This window comes from Nannobrachium achirus (assembly GCF_963921795.1).
Source record: "Nannobrachium achirus genome assembly, chromosome: 5".
Taxonomy (NCBI): Eukaryota; Metazoa; Chordata; class Actinopteri; order Myctophiformes; family Myctophidae; genus Nannobrachium; species Nannobrachium achirus.
This window is the reverse complement of record NC_137814.1, coordinates 34,014,411-34,023,920: the sequence shown is the minus strand read 5'-3', so window position 1 is coordinate 34,023,920 and position 9,510 is coordinate 34,014,411.

The window sequence follows — 9,510 nt, the reverse complement described above, 5'->3', positions numbered from 1 at the left end:
CTCTATGGAGTGTGTTCTACTCTCTCCTGCACTCTCCATTGTGCTTTGTCTGTTATCTATGATATACAGTACATTATCCATCATCAATTATCACATTCTCATTCTGATAGTCTACTCTAGTGTCTCTGTGAGACTTCTTCAGCTTCAATTGCTCCAATCCATCTTTGTACGATTGGACACTTTCCTCACGTCTCTCGCCCAAAGTTGCACCTAAAATTGCACCTTTATTCATTTGTTCTGTGCCTCGACTCTGAGCAGACACTTAAAATGTCACAGCATTTCTTTCTAAATGCAGGGTTATTGCTCCTCAATGTAGGTTGTTTCTAGATTATCAAACCCCTGGATGATATGCACTTGTTTCTCCAATATTGTGATAACATAAAGGGCCATGCAAAAACGTCCTAGCCTTCTTCTTACAATGTTTTTTGACTGCTTGAATACTGTACTTTATATAGTCAAAAATGGAAACAGACATTAAGACTAAAAGGATAACACAAAGAGTCCTTGAGACTTGTTTCCATTGTGGTCATACCGGTACATGTATTCAATTCAATGTCACCAAAAATACATAACATACCGGTATGTACAAAGGATAAAAAGGAAAAACATCAGCAGTGAATGACACCTCCTTTTTATGGGAAACTGCATTTTTCTCCCCTTGTGGTCTCCTGACAGAATGTTCAGGCCAGTTTTGAAAGACACCAGTCATTTTTTTAGTGGATGGTGTCAGGGCATTCCACATTTTGGTGGCAGAGTATGTTGAATATGTCGGTAGAACCAGATCGCTTTCACTCCCTCTAGTATTGTGGCTGTGGGTGTCACACAGTCACTCACTTTGGAGAAGTAGTTGGTCAGGTATGAGCAGCAGGGGCATAGTTCTGCTGATTTAAAATGACTCCAATACGGAAGTAAAACCTCCTATGATTGGCCGCTAGTTGCGCTGTTTCCCCACCCCGGCCGATCGCAAAAACAATTGCTCTGCATTGGATCCCATTCATTTTCCCCTTTCGTTTTCTAACCTTAATTAACATTTTCATGAATACTGTATGGTTCCTATCGCTAGTTAAAAATTGCCTTTCAATCACCATCATATTCGTTTTGTTGAAATGTGGTCCAATTTATTTTAAAATAAATGATAAAGTTGCAGGGGGGCGTGGCCAACTAAACTGATACCAGCCGGCTGTGTTCTTCTTCGTGTGCTGTATTTCGGGAGGCTCAGACCACATTCTCCCATGTATCCCTGCGGTGCACGTGACCGTTCCAACGGGTAGAAAGGGCCATTTGCGCTGCATAGAAACCAATGGCTTCGCTTCGTCCATATTTTTCTACAGTCTATGGGTATGAGGGTATTGAGGGCACTGCCCCTTTGACTTTGATCTTTAAACCCCATCCCATTAGGTGGGCCATGGGTTTTAGGCCAAAAAGTAGTCTAATCAGTTTGTTTTGGGAAGTCTCTGAAGCTTAGTTTTTAGTGACATTGAGATGTTACAAGTACTGTATAGTCAAAATGGCATTGCAGTTGCAGCAGTCACTAGAATAGATTTGTGGGGAGTCTTTTGCAGGATCAATTTTTGATGTTGGGAATTATCTGATGACCTATACTTGTATGAATGTGTGAAAGATTGCCAGTGATTAAATGTCAGCCTAGGAGTACCAACAGTAGCAGTGAAGGGTGCTTGTGCTGTACACACAAGTGACAATTTAACTTTTCACCGTAAGCAAGTTTTGTTCTCTAGCTGGGTGAAAGAAAACTTGGTAACTGTTCCTATGCACCCCATGTCTATCATAAACATACTTCCTACTTACTACTCATGCATTGAAGGAAGCATGAGGTCAATCCGTTGTCTCCCCAGGTGCGGCAGAGGGAGAGCAGAGCCCAGGATTACATAGCTTAGGCAATTGGCACTGTGTGAAAAAAATTGGTTACAAAATCATGGGATAAAAATGTAAAATAAAAAATAAAAAAATAAACGTACTTCCAATGCATTATTAATCCGCTTATAACAATTTATAATTTTAGTTATAAGAATACTGCTTAGAATGCTTCAAAACAATAATCCTAACCAATCTTGTTGCTACAAAGGTAAACACAATTAATATGTACAGTGTGTATAAAGTATTGTAAGAATAATTATAAAATAACTGTTTACTTTACAGTAGGCCTTCAGTATTACAGCCAGAAGAAAAATATACAGGAAAAATAATACACAGAATATAATGGGAGAATAAATTACCAAATAGTCTACTTGCCAGCCCATAGAGCCCCATTGTGAACCCGGACATATTGAGTACACCAAGGTTTTATGTTATAAATGTTGAGTAAGGGTCCCCAGCATGTAGAAACTGCCGGATGCTAACTTGCATATGTTGAGCAATTTTCATAATTTGCATAATTAGCTTTAATTAGCATAATCCCCTATACTAATGGATAATATGTCAAAAACTGATTGGCCGATTTGAACAATATTGGAGTGGTTTTGGGGGTTATTGAGGACGCTGAATCCATTTTCTAAATTCAAAATGGCCTTTTTAAACCGGAAATGGCCTTATACCAACTTAAAGTGGGGTGATTTTGATACTTTTTTATGTTGTATATGGCCATTTCCGGTTTAAACGGCCATTTTGAATTTAGAAAATGTCAGAAATGGATTCGGCATTCTCAATAACCCCCAAAACCACTCCAATATTGTTCAAATCAGCCAATCAGTTTTTGACATATTATCCATTATTATGGGGGATTATGCTAAATAAATCGAATTATGCAAATTATGAAAATTGCTCAACATATGCAAGTTAGCATCCGGCAGTTTCTAAATGCTGGGAACCCATACTCAACATTTCTAACATAAAACCTTAGTGTACTCAATATGCCAGGGTTCAGATTCGGGCAAGTGGACTAAAAGGGGATATACAGGCCAAAAGTGCAAAAGTACAAGATGTACAGGAGACGAGGGAAGATATTTGACAGAAAAATAAGAAATGTGAATCTAAGTCTACTCTGTTGTGTGCAAGTATTTAGATTTTGAACCTGTCAGCTTGGTAATTGTTCAGTGTTCTGATAGCCTGATAGTCCAGTAAAAATAAGGCTGAGGTTGGACAAAATTTTATTATTTAGTTTTTCAACTGATTCTGACAGGAAATTAGGTCTACTAAGCCAGGATAAAAAAATCTACCATAATCTGCTCACTGCAAATACCCACAGTGGCCAAATCAAGTTGGACTCCCATCGACTTTTCACAAACAGTTGATCACTGGGATGACGTGAGTCCTTCAAAATTACAAACTACCCCAAATCCAAATCTGATTCACTCAGAGTTTTGAACTCTTGGGCCTGTGTGGATTACACCAGTTATTGTTCGTCATAAAACAGACTCCCCCCATCCTTGAAACTTTTGGACTTCTCTGTTCTATCCATGCGGAAAGCAGAGAAATGCTCAGCTGGAGTTATAACTAGTCCGGCACCAGTGGTGTCAGCAGAGTTTCCAACAAACAAAGGATATTACAGTCCCTTACATCAGAGGTTCTCAACCTTTTCAGGCCGTGACCCCCAAAATAATCATATTTTAACTGGGGACCCCTCAGCCCTGATGAGGGGTCCACCCTGACCAGGCATTACATTTTGTATAACACGGTTCTATTGTGAAAATAGCGGTTATTTTCACAATTTCTGCCTCCAATAGTTGACAATTTGGCCATTGTTTAATTTGTCATTATTAGATAAATTATTAAAGATAAATATGGATCTATAAATCCATAGTTAAAATAAGACACAGAGACCAAAGGACTATATCTTTTAGATTGCTGTATTTAGAGAGGGTCAGACAGAGGAGACAAACAGTGAGCATACCATAGCGGTAGCTTTCTAAATCTCTCTCTCTCTTCCAAGATGGAGGAGAACAGTATATAAAGAGTACAGTTATGACAGTATAAGATCGTGGGACTTATTGATTGGTTCCCAGATCATAACAAGGAAGACAGTGACATTATAACAGTAGAAGTCGTGGGACTCATTGATTTGTTCCCAGATCATAACAAGGAAGACAATGGGTGGTAATTTTCCACTAGTGACATACAGTATATCATGATTTCGTAGCCAGGGCAACCAAAGTTACTATGACCTGTAATCAGTTAGCCTGAACCCAAAGTATCCGACCAAAATGTGGTCTCTATACTGTAAGTTCAGTTCATATATATCCTTATATGGTCATATGAGCTTCATACACAAACCATGAATTATGTATCATAATTCTTATCTTATCAATCTACCCTTTAATTTTTGTATGAGGTTCATATGACCTCCACATTAAACATTTTTATCAGGGTAATAATAATAATAATATGAAGACTTTAATAATATTTAGAAATTCAAATTTTCAAAAAGGACTGTAATAAATCCTTAAAGTTAAAGAGACATGACACCAAATAAAAATATTTCATCGTTTTTTACAGATGAATGAAGACAGAATTAAAATTGAATAAACAAATAAAGAATAAAGAATGAAAACAAATAAAAGATGAATTAAAAAGTCCTTAAGTCCAGTGATCGGATGACGATGATGACGATGATGGTGATGATGACGGTGGGGCAGTGGAGAGACGGCGGTGAGGACATGCAGATGCTGTGGGTTCTTCTGGGTCTCTTCTTCAGGTGATTAATTCCTACGGGGCAGAGAACTTTTGGCCAGTCATTTGATCAAGACAATTTAGTTCTTCATGATAGTGTTTGTACTACATGGCATAACTTCAACAGTGCAACAGAAACTCACCGACCAGGCACGATTGACTCGTGCCGATGCGGTGGATTGGCATGCACTGTCCTGGCCTGTCCAGGTGGTGGTTCGTCTGCACCCCGCCTCATTCGTGGTTGTTTTCCCGGGACCCGATTCTCCTTCCCCACACTGCATTCCTCTCTCCGTCCAGTCTCCGCCCATGTAAACAGAAATATTTCAAATTAAGTTTCAAATAAATCTTAAATCAATGAAAAAACCAAATTAAATTAATCAAAAACAAATCAAATTAAATTAATAAAAACAAATCAAAATTAAAATATATTAAACCTTAGACTCCCCCCTTTGGCACGACAATAGTTGTGTCATAAAGTTAAATAAAATAATTTAAATTATTTAAATCCTTAAAAAGGGCTTTGAATCATACACTACAGTAGCAGTGAGGACGGGGGAGAGCTGCACAGTGTCAGTGATAAGTAATACGCCTGAAGGGCGAGAAGCGACCTTGTGTCCTTCCCAGCAATGGGGTCTAAAGGTTGTTATGGTAACCAGGGAACAGGAAGTTTTAAAACAAGAGATTTATGGGTAATGAAGTTTTTTTAAAGTGTTTATCATAACAAGACAGGATAGAACATCAACAAAATATTTTAGACAGAAAACAATTTAATGTTGACGAAAATGGAAGAGAGGAGGTCAAAACACTCTCACATGTTCCCAAAACAGATATCAGTCACAAAAACAATCTGACCTTGGCAGATGCACACAGTCATACATACGCTGCACTCAGAAGTGCACACACACACTCACGAGGAGAGACAGAGTGAAAAGCGATAAGGGGTTAAAGCGACTTCACGCACACACAGGCGCATGCCCGCACTCACATACAGTATTGGAACGGCACACACGCGTTGACGAAGAGAGAGGGGGGGTTTGAGCTCACACACTCCACCTCATACTCACGCACGCACATGCATGCACGCACACACACATACAGTACAGTAAATTCATTCTCACAGAATCCATTCTCAGATACACCCAGAAGCCTCCAGGAGGTTTTAAAACTTAACGTTACAATAGTTTAAATTAATTTAGACATCAATAATTTGAGTTAGTTATTCTTAATCTTAAATCTTAACTTGAATTTCTCAGAGATATTTTAAAGCTTCTTAAAAGTACTTAATATTACAGAAAACAGAACTGGTCCATAAAAATAGTCAAAGATAAGATATTGTTTCTCATTCTCCAAACAGCCTGGCGCAAAGGCAGTGAGAGTGAGAAAACCCCAAATAAACACAGTATTATCGGTACAGTGAACATAACAGTAACAAACTGACAAATACTGACCATTCATATGGTCCAGACAAACAAGCTATAACCACAACTGACTAGAAGTACTCGTTAAATTCAGGCTGACTAGAAGTACTCGCCCTAGGTTATAAGCCAAACAAATAATGACCATTCATAGGGTCCAAACAAACTGACAAAACAACAAGTTGAACAACACTTGTGGAAGACGACGACAAAAACTGTACCGAAAAAAAGTTAAAGTCTGAAAATATTTGTCTCTGCTTCCTCATCACAATGAGAGAGCGAGAGCACGAACCAGAGAAATAGATAAAAATAGAATAGGGAGTTTGTACACACACCCTGAAACTAAGATGAAACAAAGAGTTTTACGACCATTCTATATCTAGTAGATAAGGATTAATTTACGACGCGTGTCAAACCAAAACATTATTAGGAGCTTTCCGACTCCTCCGACGGAGGGAGAACACATAATTCAAAATCATCTCAATTATCATTACATTAACATCGTTAATTCAAAATTCAAAGACACGACACGTTACGGGGACTAAGTAAATATGTACTTATCTTAATCAATTTAGGAATTTGCCAGGGGGGAGATCCCAAAGCACCGCACACGGGGAGCGTCGGTGGAGATATCCAACCCTTCGTCACACGGTCCGGTGCTGCTGGATGTCCACGCGGGTCCACATTAATCCAAAACTCAGATAACACTGTTGTCTAAATAAAAACCTTTGTCTGAAAATACAGCAATGTAGAGATTTTCCTGGCTTTTTTTTAAAGCGTGTCGGAGCGTTTTGGCCAGCCCTGGTGAGAGAAGGATCGTACAGTACCGGTCCTCAAGTCCCCCCCTGGCTGGTCAAACGCACCGCAGCTTTTCCAGTCGAGAAGGACCATTATTATTAAATAAATTAATTAAAGATAAATATGGATCTATAAATCCATAGTTAAAATAAGACACAGAGACCAAAGGACTATATATTTTAGATTGCTGTATTTAGAGAGGGTCAGACAGAGGAGACAAACAGTGAGCATACCATAGCGGTAGCTTTCTAAATCTCTCTCTCTCTTCCAAGATGGAGGAGAACAGTATATAAAGAGTACAGTTATGACAGTATAAGATCGTGGGACTTATTGATTGGTTCCCAGATCATAACAAGGAAGACAGTGACATTATAACAGTAGAAGTCGTGGGACTCATTGATTTGTTCCCAGATCATAACAAGGAAGACAATGGGTGGTAATTTTCCACTAGTGACATCTTATATTTACAATTGGCTTAACGCCGCATCCCACTTCCAAGCCCGTCCACGCCCACTCTGCATCCACTCCAACTCTACTTCGACTCAACGGTAGGGAGAAGAACGTACTTTGTAGGGAGAGCGTAAGGAATACCGCCCACAATCCTATGCAGCCGTCCGCTCATTCGCTAGAGAGCAAGAGAGAGAGAGAGAGAGAGAGAGAGAGAGTCTCAGGTTACAAGAGGGAAGGAGGGGGGCCGCTGCACAGGGGGGGGGAGAGAGAGAGAGAGAGAGAGAGAGAGAGAGAGAGAGAGAGAGAGAGAGAGAGAGAGAGAAGAGAGAGAGAGAGAGAGAGAGAGAGAGAGAGAGAGTCTCAATCGCTAGGATCAGGGGCGTCACTTGGGTGTCCCTCTGCTCTCAAGACAAGTAGGAATAGGGAAGAAATAGCCAACCAGCAAGTGTGTTGCTAAAATGAAAACATTGAAATAATGAAAATAAAACATTGGCAGGCCTATTATAGTAACAATAATAACACAATTAGGCCAAAACTTTTTATTATTAAAAAAAAAAAAAAATGTTTAAAAAAAAAAAAAAAAAAATTCAAAAAAAAAAAAAAAAAAAAAAAAATTACTTTTTTTTTTTAATTAAAAAAAAAAAAAAAACGGGCGTGGACTCTAGATGTGAGCGGCCCGAAGGGCCGCGAACCTCTAGTACAGTATATCATGATTTCGTAGCCAGGGCAACCAAAGTTACTATGACCTGTAATCAGTTAGCCTGAACCCAAAGTATCCGACCAAAATGTGGTCTCTATACTGTAAGTTCAGTTCATATATATCCTTATATGGTCATATGAGCTTCATACACAAACCATGAATTATGTATCATAATTCTTATCTTATCAGTCATTTTAGAGGTATTAAAAAGTCCTTAAATTGTCACTTCAGAAACGTGCAGATACCCTCTACACACTTAAACTTTATGTTGGTTTGTTTACTGTTCAGTGAGAAAACAATGTTGCACATTAAGTTAATCAACTGGGGACCCCCCAAAATAATTTTGGGACCCGACCCACAGGTTGAGAACCACTGCCTTACATCACATGAATGTATCCTGGCCCTCACATCATCCATCTTATTATCGAAAGATTGTAGTTTCTCACAAGCACTATGCTGGACAGAGGAGGTGTACCTGGGATCTCGATCTGTTGAGGACTGCCGCATGCTTTCCTCTATACGTACAGTAATTCTTTTTTCTCCTAAAGGCACCATCATTATTGTTCCCTCGTAGAATCTCTGTCAGCCATATCAAATGGATGACAGATTAGAAAACCGGTGAGTTTGATTCCTATATCTAAAAGTGTAATAAGGTCATATCTCATTCATATTATGTTATCAATGACGACACAGAATAAGTGAAAATAACATTAACTAAATACAAGCTCAGTTTAAACAGAGCTATCGCAAGGGCGCCCAAATACTGTCACGCCAGCTTGAGAAATATAGGCCTACTATACTGTATCAGTGGTGTAAGGAAATGGCAAATGGTCTGCATTTATAGTGCCTTTTTTCAAAGCACTTTACCATTCCTTGGATAAAGGCACTTTATAAATGCACCGTTTACAATTCATCCATTCACACACACACACACACACACACACACACACACACACACACACACGCACACACACACACACACACGCACACACACACACACACACATTCACATACCACGGCAAAAGCAATGCACCAACCTGCTCTTCGGGAGCATTAGAGGTGCAGTGTCTTGCTCAAGGACACTTCGACATAATGCCAGGAGGGTGATTTAACTGCTACCTCGATTCCCAGATCAATGCCCCCTCCCCCCAAAAAAAATCAGTATACAAATCTACAAATATGTGCTCCCTGAACGTCATATACTTCTCTCTCCTCCATTTCTTTCCTTTTGCCTCCTGCATTTCCTACAAATAATGTGAGTGTTAAGCACTTCACCGGTGAAGGGCGTGACAAACAGTAATCAGTCATGTTAATGTATTCCCAGGTCAACTGAGACATTGTGTGTTATTTATGGCTCAAAAGGTGACACATAAGAGTGTTGTGTACCTCAAGTCAAAGTCACATTGCTGAGAGGAGGCCTAGGCAATTCTGTGATTCTGGGAATACAGCAGATGTTTATCTGCAGGGCAGAGGCACAGCATCAGAACTGACATGAGGAAATAACAGAAAGGGGAACATCCTTAT